This window comes from Dipodomys merriami, unplaced genomic scaffold, assembly GCF_024711535.1.
Source record: "Dipodomys merriami isolate MVZ:Mamm:240054 unplaced genomic scaffold, mDipMer1.0.p SCAF_8, whole genome shotgun sequence".
Lineage (NCBI taxonomy): Eukaryota > Metazoa > Chordata > Mammalia > Rodentia > Heteromyidae > Dipodomys > Dipodomys merriami.
The window spans coordinates 7040085-7054031 of NW_027206401.1; positions in this window are offsets into that span (position 1 = coordinate 7040085).

Sequence of the window (13947 nt, forward strand, 5' to 3'; positions counted from 1 at the left end):
TAATAGTAATCATCATAATAATGTCTTGACAACAAAAAATACTTTGTTGAGAAATCGGTTCTGCTTCCCTGAACACTGACTTGACAATTCATAGTTTTGACTTCACTGTTAGAAGGAAAGCAGTGTTACCTGTTTTGGTGACAGTTTTGTCACTACTTGGGTTTAAACTTGGGACTATGGTGTTTACCGGGCAGGCTCTCTACTGCTTAAGCCGTACCTCCAGCCCTTTTTGTTCTTGGGTTGGTTGGTTGGAGATAGGGTTGTGTTTTTTTTTCTGGACTGGCCTGGGTACAGTCCTGTATACCTTCCCCCCTGTGCCTGGGTTCACAGGTGTGAACCACAATGCCCAGCTTTTCTGTGAACGTTTTGTACAAGCAGGTCTTAAATCACATTAAAATACCACAATCTTCTAATCTCAGCCTCCTTTGTGACTATGAAGAAGCTACAAAGCATGGGCTACTAAGCCTGGCTTGTCTTCAATATTTTTTTTACAGAAAGTCACCTAAATACTGGGTCTCTATTAATTATTGGTATCACCCTTGGGTTTTTTTTTGGGGGGAGGGGCCTTGAACTCAGCTCATGGGAGCAGTTCCTGAGCTTTTTTGCTCAAGGCTAGTGTTCTACAACTCCATTTCTGGCTTTTTGATGGTTAATTGGAGATCAAAGTTTTACGGACCTTTTTGCCCAGGTTGGCTTTGAGCTGTAATCCTCAGATCTCAGCCTGCTGAGCAGCTAGGATAAAGGCGTGAGGCATTGGTGTCCAGTGGTATAAACTTCTTGATGAAGCTAATTCTGACTTACGTACCCAACGACTCTGGGTCTCCATGATCTCTTACAGAAGCAGATGGAGAGTAATGTCTGCATACAGTTATTTTTACTTTAACATTTTTAAAAGGCGAGTATGTCAATATGTCCAGAGAAATACCCTCTGGTTGAACATCAGTTGTTCAGTTTTTTCAGGATTGCCTAGGCTCTAATTAGTCAGCAATCAATTTTAATAAAGTGCATTTGAAATTTCTATTGCAGTGAAACCTTTTAGTTCTAAGGGAAATTTTTTAAATGAAATGTCAAATGCATAATGAAACATTCTTTAGACTATGCTAGCCTGTTAAAATTGTGTTGTTAATTAAACAGGTGTAATCAGTGTCTGCTTTCACAGTTACCCTGTTCAAAATCCAAGACCAAAGGAAAACATTGAGAAATTTATCTGTGTGGAATGACAAAAGCTCTTCAGTTATCTTCATTTTAAACTTCTGTGAAGAAACAATTTCCGGCTTTTGAGTGCAATGAAGAAAAGGCCGGAACTAAATGAAGGGCATGTGTCTGTGGCCAGTCTTCCCCGAAAAACAGCACCAGCACCCCCACAGCTATTTACCTTAGGGCTCCCTTTCTATTTTCCTTAGGTGCAGGATGCCTGTTGATTGTTCAAAGACTCCCCCCACCCTAAACACATCACATGGTTAGGAGGAAATGAAATTCCCGCAGTGGTAAGCGAACAAATCATCATTAGCTGTCATTGATGATCAGAGCCCTGCCTGGAAAGCTCAATGGTAGAGATTACTTTCATGGCCTCGTGAGCCTGTAGCATCATCTGCTGCCCCCTGTGCTGATGTCAGCCCACCTTAGTAGGGAGCTCGGGGCCACGGTGAGTGTGCTGTGTGCTCGTGGGGCCTGGCACCACCGTGGCTCACAGGAGGGTGTGCCAGAGGAATGCACGAACACTCGCTTGTGCGGCCCTTGGGGGCAGGGGTCTCCCACAGAGGAGCCCAAATGTGGGTACCTGCCGGCTAAGATGGGCCAGGGCCGCATTCCTAGAACCCGCACCACATACGTGCACACTCTAGTTACATTCCACAGGCAAAAAGTGCACAGAGATGAAAATGCAAGAAGAAAATAAGCAATATGACTAAAAGTGAGAACCTAGATATTGGAAAGATTTAGTCATCTGTCTATTCCTTTTATACCAGAGGCATATTGTTAAATTGGTTAATGGAAAGGAAAAATGTGTAGCAGATAATGTTATTCTTTATGTGAAGTACCATCTGTGTATTGAGTTCTGAATGTTCTGGATATGGAAGAGAGGAAGTGTTATGGAATTTCAAGTTTGTCTTCGTAGCTGTCTCTGTCTTGGGTAGAATATGACAAACATAATCACATTTATCTCCTGGAGCATAAAAGAGTTTTAATCACCCTATTAACCAGGATGACATTTTTCACAGACTTAAAAAGGAATAGAACAGACATTATCTCCCCATAAGCAATCCATTTCATGGAGGCTGAGCACTAGAAATGCTTTAGAGAAGGGATAACAGCCATTTCCATTTCCTGTGGAAGACAACATTAAGGAGGCTTTGGGTAAGGATGTGGCTTCCATTGCGTGAGTGTAAATCTTTGCACTTAAGAGTCTCCAGCCCAAAAAGCTGTTGGAGAAAGCCACAGAGAGGGGCGGCTTCTAAGAATTCAGGATTCTTGCAAGGAAAAAATAATGTATCCTAGTAAGGTATTGCTGATCTGTAATGACATTTCCCTGGGCTTCTGTCTCTCTCAGAGTCAAGAATATACAATCCCAGCATATCCTGGGAAGGGAACGGGGCGGGGGTGGGGGTGCAGCAGGAGGGGTAGGTGGCCTGCGTGTCAAGGCCCAGCAGCGTGTCAGGGCAGGCTAGACTCCACGCCCCTCACTCAAGCTGCCAGAGGCTCACTAGAGAAGGGCTCAGCCTGCCAGTCGGAAGGAAGAACCTAAGCATCTCGCCTGTCAGCCTCTGTTCAGCTTCACCGAAGGTGTGGGACTGAACTTGCAAATTAATCATTGCAACCTAAGGGGGAAACAAGGAATTACAGGGAAGGGGAGTCCATGGGGACGAAAGCAATTAAAATCCATTGAATTTAACTGTTCCACTTGGGGCAACATTCCATCTCTCCTAGGTTTGATTCAAAAACAATGTTTATTTTCATTTCATTTTCATCTATTCCTTTAAAAGAGATAAGCACAGGTAAACTATAAATAAATACCTAAGTTTCCCATGAAAGTTACTCAAATACATTTTTCTTTTGTTTTGGTCCTGGGGTTTGAACTCAGGGCCTGAGCACTGTCCCTGAGCTTCTTTTGCTCAAGGCTAGCACTCTACCACTTGCTCTACTGCTTAATTGGAAATAAGAGTCTCATAGACTTTCCTGCCCTGGCTGGCTTCAAACCATGATCCTCAGACCTCATCCTCCTAAGTGGTTAGGATTACAGGCATGATCCACCAGGGCCCAGCTTAAACTATGTATTTTCATAGTATTTCATAATGTTCACATAAGAGATTCTCCTTTCTGCCAAGAGTTGCCATATGGTGTAGCCGGCATAGAAGTCCCTGCTGGTGTTACCAGGATTCCTTGTCAGAGGCTGTGATTTTTGTGAGCTTTCCTCACCAGCAGAGACAGGAAACGGACACCATAAGAGGCTAGAAGCACCTTCCGCCTGGTGGCAGATGACTCACATAATTGGGGGCGGAGGGAGGGGGTGAAAAGCACAGTTAACAGGAAGCGCATTCTTTCAGTCTTGGAGTGATTTAGGATCTTAATTTCTATTTGTTACCTCCGCTGGATCAGGTCCTCTGCCTCGTCACCAGCGATGAGGCGTGAGCACTTAAAAGAGCACTAGGAAGACGTAAGCAAGCAGGTGTGGAAGTGTGTAAGGACAGAAGAGTAGCAGACTCTGCTAAGAAGCCAGGTCAGCCAAACAGAAAACTTGGCACACTCACAACTATGACCTGCTCGTCGGAAACATCCAGAAATGAGTCTTCACGTTGCCGCTGGCATCTCAGCGTGGGGTGGCAGTCCACGTGTGCAGGCCCGAGGGGATCTTTGACGCTTGGGACTTCAGCCTCCAGCTCCGCCATGCATTGCAACCAACAGACGTTGGTAAAAGCCAGCTCGAATCTGACGGTCCATACCAGCGGTGCCCAGCTCTGTAAGAGGCTCTGGCAAGTCTGGTGATGCGGATGCTGACGTTTGAGTGACTCCAACCGCCTCTGCTGATGGTTCTGGATGCTTCCTTGCCTCCTCTAGCAAAGCTCATACTGCAGAGCAACAAAAACCAGACGCCTAGAAATGGAGGGAGAGGCGTCACAGCCGAGCTCCTTGGCAGCCGTCCCCAGGGCTTTCCACTTCCATCCCAGAGACCCTTGCACGGCTAAGGACGATGCGGCCTAGCACTCTGATGAGAGATGAAGAGAGGCCTCTGTTGAGGGACCTTTGCTCTCGCTCACTTGTTGGGAGCTCGTCATCCCTTCTCCAAGATTTTTGTTAGGAGGGATTATCATACTTGTGGGCACCGCCCATTATCCTGTCTTCTGCAGCGTGGGCAGTGGGGCAGGGAGGTGGGGTCACGTGGTGCCTGGTCTCTGTTTGTCTGGGGTTGAAGGTAACACGATGTCAGCCGGCCACTTGCACCTGTTTTCCAGATGTGCCACTGGAGGTCTCTGAGCTGGGGGTCCTTACGAAACAGAATTAGCCTCACCTGACCATCACCAAAGCTCCCGTCACCAAAGCTCAAGAAAACTCACAGAAAAATGAGAATTCCGTTTAATTTTTTTTTTTTTTAGGTCCGAGACCAGGTCTCGAACTTGGTACCTGATGCATTTGCTCGTTGGCTAGAACTCTACCAGCTGAGCCATGCCTCTGACCCCAGTTTCTGAGTCTTGAAGGCGGGCTTTGTAACTCCTGGTGCTATGACCAAACAATTTAAAAATTAAATGCCACCTCGCAGGAACAGGAAGAAACCAGTAAGATCAAGATTCCATAAACCGGGCCTCCATGTGACCTTCAAGTGACCTTCTTCCTCTCCCAGTACCATGTCTGTTCTCCCTGTTGCAGGAAACCCCAAAATTCCTTGCGATTCTCACTGGACCTCCAGAATCCCTCTTCCCATCTCCTTCCTGTTTCTGGAGTAGAGGGTTTGTGTTGGATCCAGAGAATCTGAGTTGGAGTTGCACCCTGAGAATCAGGTCAGCGGGGACACCACGGAATGTCTTGGGACCATGGCCACCCCCATCACAGGATTGTTCATGACTAAATGAGACAAGCCCACCAGCCATCCACTTCCCTCGAACCCGAGGTGCCCTGGAAAAACCAAGAATGCTACCCAACCTCCCCAATTTGTGCCCTAATGTAAGCCTTGGCATCCTATCTTACTTTCTCCCTAGTTACTAAATCATTCTGAGCCGAGTGCCATCACACATTAATTACCTCGCATGACAACCCCCGCGGGTCAGCTGCTTTTCTGGGGTTTGTCAGCCCAGAGGCTGCAGGACTTATTAGAAAAGTTCGGCCCCTGGGTTAATATCCTCCTTACAGTTTCAATGTGTGAGGCCCTATTCCGTGCCTGCGCTTCAAGCAGCCAAATTAAAACCAGCTCTCTCAAGCACATGACAGGCCGCGCGACGCCAGGCCCCGTGCTGTCTGACCTGCGCACTGGATGACTTTATTCCCTATGGCTCTCGACTTCCAAATCACTGGCTCCGGCCCAAGTGCTCAGCGGCTCTTGGTCTGCAGTGCTAAGACCACTCATGTGCTGTGTCCAGCATCCACCTGCAAGCTGAGGGAGGCCGGAGCTGCTGCAGGAGCTCAGACAGAGTCCCTGGGAAGTCTGACCCTGAGTCACTGCTCCAGGAAACATTCCCAGGCCTTCCGGAACCTAAACCTAAGCACTCCTTTGCAAACCTCCTCTCTTCTCCAGCCACGTGTCGCAGCCTCGTCAGATGCTCTGCTGCACTGCATTGAGTGCACCGGAACAAAAATGGAATGTTCTTCATGCTCAGGCTCCACCTGTGCACACAGGCGGTCCTCCCTGGAGGAGGACGGGACCCCTCCATCCAGACCTTCCCAGCCTGGCTGAGCCCTCCAGGCCTCCTTCAGCCTCACCAAAGGCTTACAGCCCAGGTGACCCGGCAGATGACCCCGCAGATGACCCCATGCAGGTCCCCTGCCTTCATCTCTATGAGTATGGAAATCCCCTGACGCCATACTAGTGGGAGAATGTGTGTAGTGCTCAATGTACTGTGCAGCTTGACACACACACACACACACACACACACACACACACACACACACACACACACACACACACACACACACACACACACACACACACACACACACACACACACCCTGCCCAAGCTGCGGGCATGTGGAGCTGAAGTTACTAGGCAGTGCCGCGCCGAGGGCAGGCCCCGCTGGCGCTCGGCCAGCCGGGCACCATCAGGCACGGCTTCGCCTTCACTGCGCACACATCTGAGCTCCAAGGCACCACTGGGCAGCTCAGGGACACGGGAGGGAGGCTGGGGTGAACAGGACAGTCGGTTCGCTCCAGCGAGGAGAGGAGGGGTTCAGGCGCCACCACAGCCCCACCCGGGTCCAGGCCGTCGCGGGGACCGGCCCTGTCCGCAGGGCTCTGAGCCGGGTTCAGTCCGCGGGGCTGGGCTGGCTGTGGGCAGGGACCTGCCGTCACCTTGATTTTGCACCACCAGTTCGAATCCGATTTAATACGTTTTGGGGGGAATCGGTGGCGCTTTGGGGCTTCGTTAGGGAGCAGCGCCCCGTGCCCGCAGGCTCTGCGGTGGGCCTCCGGAGCAGGTGCCTTCCCGGGGGCATCTGGTGGCACTGCCAGCTTAGCGGGCGGTCCCTGTCATCTACCCGGTCCTGGAAGATCCGTGTGTCCACCTGGCGGCCCCGGGCCGGTCCCGTGCGCTGAGACTTTGAACCCACAGCTGCCCCCAGGCCCTGCAGCCTTCCCTCCCCGCGGCCAGGCCCGCCAGGCCTTACCACTAGGCCGGTCCCGGCGCCGACAAGGGCGCTGGCGGCGTGCTTCCACGCTCCGGCCAGCAGAGGGCGGCCGAGCTGCAGCCCGCGGGAGGCGCGGAGGTCGCGTGCGCGGGCGGGCGCCGTCGCCGGCAGGGGGCGCTGTCAAGCTCCCGGTGGGCCTGGGCCCTCCGCTCCCCGGTTCCCGCACCAGCCTCCCACGGGGACACTGCGAGGACGCCGCCGCCCGCCTACGGCGTCTGGCTGCGCTTTGCGCTTCTGTTTTCTGCCCCATTTCTGAGAACCAAGGCCACTAAAGGCCCTGAAAACACACAGCGACCTGAGACCCATTACTCACCGCCTGTCACCCACTGTCACCGCCTGCCACCCACTGTCACCTGCCTGTTACAACCTGTCACCCACTGTCACCTGGCTGTCACCTGTTACCAACCTGTCATCTACTGTCACCGCCTGCCACCCATTGTCACCTGCCTGTCACCCACCTGTCACCCACTGTCACCTACCTGCCACCCATCACCTGTTACAACCTGTCACCCACTGTCACCTGGCTGTCACCTGCCTGTCATCCACTGTCACCGTCACCTGCCTGCCACCCACCTGTCACCTACCTGTTACCTGCCTGTCATCCACTGTCACCCACCCATCACCCACCTGTCACCCATTGTCACCCGCCTGTCACCCACCCATCACCCACTGTCAACAGCCTGTTACCAACCTGTCATCCACTGTCACCCACCCATCACCCACTGTCACCTGCTTGTTACCAATCTGTCATCCACTGTCACCTGCCTGCCACCCACTGTCACCCGCCTGTTACCAACCTGTCACCGCCTCTCACCCACCTGTCACCTGCCTGCCACCCACTGTCACCGGCCTGTTACCAACCTGTCACCGCCTCACCCACCTGTCACCTGCCTGGCATCCACTGTCACCCGCCTGTTACCAATCTTGTCACCCAGTCATCCAGTCACCCTCCTGTCACCCACCCATCACCCACTTGTCACCCACCTGCCACCCATTCCCCACTGCCACCTACTGTCACCCACCAAAGTCACAGGGAACCTGGGCCTGCCTGCGTGCCCCTCGGCTATGTCTGGAACTTGGGCCACAAGCCAGCTTAATCCTCCCTCCAAGGGTGAGCACTGTGCACCCCTGGCTCCAAAGAACCTCAGAACTGAGGTGTAGGTGACCAAATCCTAAAGGGGATGCCTTTGTGATCAAAGTAGTTTTTGTGGCATTCTGGGTCTTAAGGAGCCTGCTCCAGAGTGTCCAGGATCTTTACTTTTTGGAATGAACATTTTTTTTTCTTACTGCAAGTGACTTCTATATTCAAAAGAGAAAAATTCAGAAATGTAAATCTGATCCTGGTAGTGCACCTCTGTAATCCTAGCTACTCAGGAGTCTGAGATCTGAGGATCTTGGTTCAAAGCCAGCTGGAGGTGTGGCTCAAGTGGCACCAGATGTGAAGAGAAAATGCCAAGAGAGCTCAAGGCCAAGTTCAAGCCCCAGTACACACACACACACACACACACACACACACACACACACGAGTTGAAGAGCTGGACAATGAGAAGTGGTGAAGAGCAGTGGCTTAGTGACTGTGGCCCTTTTCTGTTGGGTATGGATTCAGGCCGTTTGTGAAGGTGTTGGGAAATGTACTTCCTTTAAGAAGTCTTTTCCTTCCAATATCACCTCAGACAAATCTCACTTTTGTGATAGCATTGCTAGAGTTCAAAGGAACCTTGGCTATTTTCTACTGTGACTGTCTACTTACTCACCTCTGCAGCTCAGTTTCTTCATCAGTAAATTACCAATAATAACATCTCCCTTCTGCCAGCCCCGCAGTGCCTGGGGCACTTTCACACACATTATCTGAAACTCCCACTGCAGTCCTGGGAAGAGCGGCTCCTCCGCTCCTCAGGTGCAGGTGGGAGGCTCTCCGACTCCGGAGGACTTGCCTACAGCACAGGGCAAGCCAAGCAGGCTCCCAGGGAGGAAGGCAGCCCGGGCTTTCCTCACCACTGGAGCTCAGATTCTGCTGCCCCCTCTCACTCATCTGCGGAAGTGGTTTGTAAAAATCATGATGCACTTCCGGCCACTGAGAGTTTCAAGCACTTCTCAGGAGGCAGCAGAATGTGAGAGCTGGTCCTGAGAGTCCCTCGAACGTTGGTGAATGCAGTGTGAGGCCAACGACAGTGGGTTTCAAGGGATGTTGCTGAGCATAAGGGTACAGGCCTGTAACGCCAGCACGCGGCAGGTGCAGATGGGAAGATCTCTAGTTGGAGGCCAGCAAGAATACATCAAGAAGTCTTGTCTAGAAAAATTAAAACACAAAATGAAAGAAAAGGAACTTGGATTAGCTTCCTAGGGATTAGAACCACTAGAGCTAGCTCTGAATGAGTGTTCCTTCTATCCAATACTGAAGTCCCTGACCTGACCCATTTGATAACTGTATTTTCTGATCGTTATTTCTTTATTGAGGGTTTCGAGAATTAACAAATTAGCTGAAAATTACAAGGGCCCCAAGGCAGCCTAGCAACCAGCCCAAACACTCCCATCTGTATCCCCAGGCCTGCGAGGCTTCTGCAGGCCGAGGGTTTAAGGCCCCATTTATCCTGAGGGATATTTGCGTTTAAACAGGAACTAGAAAAAGTAGTCCCTTCATGTCAGAAGGAACAAATCAGATACCCAGAGGCCCGGGAGGCCAGGGCGGCCAGGCATGTGGCTGGTGCCTCCCTCGGCCTAGGCCTCGCCTACTCAGCCCCGCACCCTTCACCCCTGCTTCTCTTCCAATCTGGCCAGTCATTCCTTTTTGAAATGAAGGTTGAGTTTGAGATGTGGGACTAACGTACTTCAGACCCTAAAGCAGCCTCTTCTCCTGACTCAGGTGCCCAGGTGACACTTGATCATCTGGAAAGAAGAGTGTCTCACCTGAAGCGCAGAACCCATGCCGGGCAGGGCAGATCCGCAGTCACTCAGTCATTCCTCCGCCGAGGAGATGCAGCCAGGCCAGTCTCACCCAGCCTCGGGGACATTCTCTCCCACACAGAGGACTGCCAGCTCTCTCCAGAGCACACCAGAACTTTACCATTCACTCCTCGCCAAGGCCCAAGGAAGGCAGAGCCTCTGTGAGGAGCCAGAAGCGGCCCTGACGGGGCTGCACAGCCGCAGACCCGTCCCCCCGCAAGGTTCATGTGTGCGCCCGCGAGCGGGTCTTCTAACTCTGCTCCTGGTTTGAGCGGGGATTCCTAGGGACACACCGTCCTTGAGGACAGCAAGACTGAGCGCCACAGGTTCCGTAATAAAGCCACATTCTCAAAGAGAATGGCTGAAGAAAGCCATGACCTCGCCAAATGAGTCATCACTGGCATGGTACCATGAACCTGGAGGAGTCTGTGGTGCTGGTGGGGATGATGTGGTGGTGGTGAAGGTGGTGATGGCACCAGGTCCTCGGATGACTTCCCACACCACCGCCCCTCCCTGGAGCAATGCCACCCACGCGTGTCCAGGGACTCGGGGGAGTATACACCGGCTCCTTTGGCTTGAACACCTAACCCCGCCCCCCCCCAAAGTTCTAACGTGAAACATAACGAGGGTGAAGCTGTTTAGCTCCTCTCCATCAGGAAGGATCCATGGCGTGCCCTGCTGTCGTTATAGGCCTCGGTCAGATAACAGAGAAGCTGATGAGAGCTGAGCTGGGGGCTGGGGGGAGGGAGGGTGGGAGGGCGGCGGGAGGACGGCGGGAGGTCCCAGCAGCTCCTGAGCCCTGCGCAGGCTGTCCCCAGCCATGGGGGACCGGCCTGACCAGCCTGATGTCGGGGAACCCCGTGGCCAGCCCTGTGGGGAGGGTTGAGGAGAGAAGCCGGGCCAGGCCTGCGCGGGACCTGGGACCTGGAAAGGCACAGTGGACAGGCTGGGAAAGCCCCAGGAAGATGGGAAATGCGGGGTCACCCCTACCCCACAGCATTTCCTCCTGGCCCTGGGCCTGCAGCTCCCCGGAGGATGGACGGACGCGAGGCCTCAGCCCCCCGCTTGCACGGCTGCAATCGAATCGGATCGTGCTCTCCACCGCGCTTTCCTGACTCTCTTGAGTCTTTTCAAGGTGCTCTGAGTCCTTGGCTGCTGTGCTCGTGCACATCCTCCCCAGCTCTGCTCTCCCAGGTCAGGACGGCTAAACAGATGAGCAAAGCCATCCGCGCTGCTTCCCACCCCCAGCTCGCTGGACTAGAACATCTCCCAACACTTCCTGCTTCCATCAGCCCCTCGCGGTGGCTGTGCCCTCTCTGGAGACCTGGCTCATGCTCACGGGCCTTGTCCTGATGTCCCTGGGCCTGCTGCTGTTGGCAGTGGGGGTGGAGGATGGGAAGTTGGGGCCTGCCCCGGGCTTTAGAGCTTTAGAGACACAAGGGGCTTTCATCATCTTGTTCCGACAGTGTGGGTGCAAGGTGCACCTCCACCCCAGAGCCCTCACCCCTACACTCCCCACGACACAGAAAGGACCTGCGGGAGTAACTCCACTGGGACACAGGACATAGCACTACCCCATGGATGGTAGTTAACCCCCTTTCTCAAGTCTTGTCCCACAGCCCTGTGAAGAGCGAACGGGCCTGCGTGTCTGTGGCAGTCACAGCCATGTACGGCAGGGCCACAGGACGACGCCAGGGGGCCTGCGGGCCCCAGAGTCAGCCTTCTGGGTGATCCTGCCTCTGAAGGGGACACCCCGCTCATCCTGTGGGTTGCTGCAAGTGTTTAGAGAGCAAAGATTTACTGTGCTTGGGCCAGCACTGGGCACAATGCAAATTACGATGATGATCATTTTTATTATTATTATTTCCCCTGGGCAGCAGTCAGCCATCGGCCTAATAGCCTGCTGGAGAAATTGCACCATTACTGCTCGAGCAGGGCTCAGAGATGGGGCTGTCGGAGGCCACGGGAGCCCGGTGCCAGGGAATGTGCCCCCACGACTCACACTCAGACCTCACTGTCCAGTTACCTCTCACCAAACCTCACCAAACCCCGTCCCCACGGTTCAGCACGCAAGTGCCCAGAGGGCCTTGTGCAGAGAAGCCAGGCCTGTGGCTCAAGTGAAGGGTGTTTGCTTTGGTTCTTGTGGCCCCTGTTAAGTACACAAGTCTATTAGTAACACACAGTAGCACTAACAGACTAACAGGCACTAACCGTTCTTATGGCTGTAAGTACATGTCTGCCAGTAGCACTACCTCTTCTGAAAAAGTTGGTGAGCATCTCTTCATGATGATGATGATGGCGGTGGTGGTGGTGGCGGCGGTGATGTGGTGGTGTGGTAGTGGCAGTGGTGATGTGGTGGCAGTGGTGTGGTGGCGGTGGTGTGGTGGTGGTGATATGATGGTGGCGTTGGTGATGTGGTGGTATGGTGGTGATGTGGTGGTATGATGGTGATGTGGTGGTGGTGGCGGTGGAGGTGATGTGGTGGTGGTGGTGGTGATGTGGTGGTGGCGGTGGTGGTGATGTGGTGGTGGTGGCGATGTGGTGGTGGCGGTGGCGGCGGTGGTGATGTGGTGGTGGCGGTGGTGGTGATGTGGTGGCGGTGGCGGCGGTGGTGATGTGGTGGTGGCGGCGGTGGTGATGTGGTGGTGGTGATGTGGTGGTGGCAGTGGCAGCGGTGGTGATGTGGTGGTGGCGGCGGTGGTGATGTGGTGGTGGTGTGGTGGTGATGTGGTAATGTGGTGGTGATGTGGTGGTGGTGGCGGCGGTGGTGATGTGGTGGTGGTGTGGTGGTTATGTGGTGGTGGTGATGTGGTGGTGGTGATGTGGTGGTGGTGGTATGGTGGTGGTGATGTGGTGGTGGTGGTGATGTGGTGGTGGTGGTGATGTGGTGGTGGCGGTGGTGATGTGGTGGTATGGTGGTGATGTGGTGATGTGGTGGTGGTGGTATGGTGGTGATGTGGTGGTGGTGATGTGGTGGTGGTGGTGATGTGGTGGTGGTGGTGATGTGGTGGTGGTGGTGATGTGGTGGTGGCGGTGGTGATGTGGTGGTATGGTGGTGATGTGGTGGTGGTGGTATGGTGGTGATGTGGTGGTGGTGATGTGGTGGTGGTGGTGATGTGGTGGTGGTGATGTGGTGGTGATGTGGTGATGTAGTGGCGGTGGTGATGTGGTGGTGGTGGCGGCAGTGATGTGCGTGGATACCTTGGCTTGAACTCGGGGCCTGGGTGCTGTCTTAACCTTTTCAACTCAAGGCGGTGTTCTACCACTGGGCCAGGTCTCCACTTCCCGCGTTTGGCGGTTGGTTGGGCATGGGATTCTCCGGCGTCCCGCGCGCGCTGGCTTCGCACTCTGCCCCGGTGCCAGGCCCGAGCTGGAGCGCCGGTTCGCCGCCCTCACCGCGGCGGGCCCTCGTTCGGCTAAAACTGGGGACAGCCAGCTTTACGACACGGCTGCCCCTGCTCGAAGGCGCGCCTGTCTGCCCCCTACACGATCTCACAGCCGCGGAGCGGGCCGGGGAACACGGCGGCACCGTTCCTCGGCAGCCACGGCCTTAGACGGCCCGGCTCAGGCGCGCGCTCCTACGTGAGCATGCGCAGAAGGTGAGCATGCGCAGAAGGTGAGCATGCGCAGAAGGTGAGCATGCGCAGAACCGACTGCCCGCAGGCCCTTCCTGTGTGGATGCCAGGCGGCTCCTCAGGTAGAACCGCGAGCAGGCCTTGAGCATGCGCAGAAGGCTCTTCGGTAGCAGGCCTGGTTCTTTGAGCATGCGCAGAAGGCTCCTCAGGTAGCAGGCCTGGCTCCTTGAACATGCGCAGAATATTCCTCGGGTGGCACACTTGGTTCCTTAGCATGCACAGAAGGCTACTCGGGTAGCGCACATGGTTCCTTGATCATGCGCAGAACGCTCCTCAGGGGGTGGCAAGCCTGGCTCACTGAGCACACACAGAATACTCCTGGGGGGGGGGGTGGCACGCCTGGCTCACTGAGCATGCGTAGAAGGTTCCTCAGGTAGTACTCTAGGCTGCCCTGGTGTGTAGGGGCAGGCGCCACCAGCCAGCAGAACGCCTCACCTGCCGAATCTTTCCCCACTCTCCCATTTCCCGAGCTCCGGGATGCGAGCCCAAGGCACAGGTTACAATACAGCCTGGGTTGTGGTGATCACTGGATTGGTCTAGG